The 1,840-nt window shown below is 41.8% G+C and overlaps 1 pseudogene; it reads left to right on the top strand.

Annotated features, from left to right (window-relative positions):
- The first annotated feature begins 795 nt into the window (after positions 1-795).
- LOC118705902 lies at positions 796-1,324 on the top strand (annotated as a pseudogene).
- The last annotated feature ends 516 nt before the right edge of the window (positions 1,325-1,840 follow it).

The following is a 1,840-nucleotide window of genomic DNA, read 5'->3' as shown; positions in this document are numbered from 1 at the left end:
AAATGAGTCAGCATTCCCGTCTGGTTGCACAGTAGCTGTTTGTGGTCTAAATTGAAAATTCTTGATCTTCATTCTGAACCTTGAATACTTTTTAAAAAGTAATTCAGGTGAGCTACTCAAAAGGAAAAGGGATCAGCATCAAATGTAAAGACAGCTCACAGTATTTTGGGGCTGATAGTCCAGCTATCACATTTCTGCCTTTGAACATTTAGCTACTAAATGGCCTCCTTTCCTCCCCACCACCCCCATCTCATCTTCTCCTCCCCTGATTAAATATAAGGGATTTCTATGACCTGTTAATACTCCTTGATTAACTTGCACAGATTCTACAGTCTCTAAATCATTTTCATAGAGGCACATTGCATTCTGGGACAGGTTGTTAATTTTGTGTTCCACTGACAGTCTTCTCCTTTCCATTCACATCCTTTATCCCAAGGAGAATTGAGACTAACCATAAAGAGGAAAGTTATTGGGGGAAACTTTCTAAAAGATTTCAGTGCTGAAAAGCACAAAAGTTTAGGCTAAAAATAAAATATGAGATTACTTATAGGCTCAGCAATTAACACAATACTCAGGATAAAGTTGGCCATCAATTAAAGACTTAGAAATTAATTGTTATATCTTTTATTGATGATATGCTTCTGTGTACCTATCCCATTTCAAAGCAGTTGCCCAACTTACCTCTTTTAACCTTGACAATAATGCCACCTCGATAGGTGGCATCATTCCTGTTGCATAGCTGGAAACTGAAACTTGGAAAGAAATTGTGCAATAACAACCCTAACAGGGCTTTCCGATCCACCATCTGCGGTGGAGTCGCCGCCAAGATGCAGATCTTCATGAAAACCCTCACAGGAAAGACAATCACTCTCGAGGTTGAACCCTCGGATACGATAGAAAATGTAAAGGCCAAGAAACAGGATAAGGAATTCCTCCTGATCAGCAGAGACTGATCTTTGCTGGCAAGCAACTGGAAGATGGGCGTACTTTGTCTGACTACAACATTCAAAAGGAGTCCACGCTTCATCTTGTGCTGAGACTTCGTGGTGGTGCCAAGAAAAGGAAGAAGAAGTCTTACACCACTCCCAAGAAGAACAAGCATAAGAGAAAGAAGGTTAAGCTGGCTGTCCTGAAATATTACAAAGTGGATGAGAATGGCAAAATCAGTCGCCTTCGCCGAGAGTGCCCTTCCGATAAATGTGGTGCTGGAGTTTTCATGGCCAGCCACTTTGACAGACATTATTGTGGCAAATGCTGTCTGACCTATTGCTTCAACAAACCAGAAGACAAGTGATTGTATTTGGGTTAATAAAAGACATGAACTGACAAAAAAAAAAAAAAAAAAAAAAAAAAAAAAAAAAAAAAACCTAACAGGACCCTGAGGAAGAAATTTAAATTCCAGGCCTTGCTGACCTCATAGTCTGGGCCCCTTTTAGTACATCAAAATGAATGAAGGAACCATTGCTTTTTCATTCTGGTTTCCAATGGCAGTTGAGAGCACTGAGACTCAGGGCCTCCTTTACCCCCAGCAGAGTGATCCCAAGGAGCTATTCATTCATGAAATGTCTCCTGCACAGTCCTGGTGAAAGCTACGGTATTGCCGGCACTTTGGGTCAAAGCCTTGTTTCCTAGATGCTTCTTTAGTGAGACTGTTTGCCTGAGATAGGACCAGAAAAAAACAGCTCCATTTTGAATTGAGTGCAACAATCACTAAGTTTCCACAGAGAGGAAGGGCTGGGAAAGCAAGAGTTCAGGAGTTCTGAAGAGGGCTGCTGGCATTCGGGCTGGAGCAAACAGAGGCAGGGACATCCCCAAGAAAGAACAGAGGGTGAGGTCGGAG

Source organism: Pipistrellus kuhlii, unplaced genomic scaffold (assembly GCF_014108245.1).
Source record: "Pipistrellus kuhlii isolate mPipKuh1 unplaced genomic scaffold, mPipKuh1.p scaffold_m20_p_5, whole genome shotgun sequence".
Classification (NCBI taxonomy): Eukaryota; Metazoa; Chordata; class Mammalia; order Chiroptera; family Vespertilionidae; genus Pipistrellus; species Pipistrellus kuhlii.
Note: the sequence above shows the minus strand (reverse complement) of the source record. Positions and strands in the feature narration are given on the sequence as shown.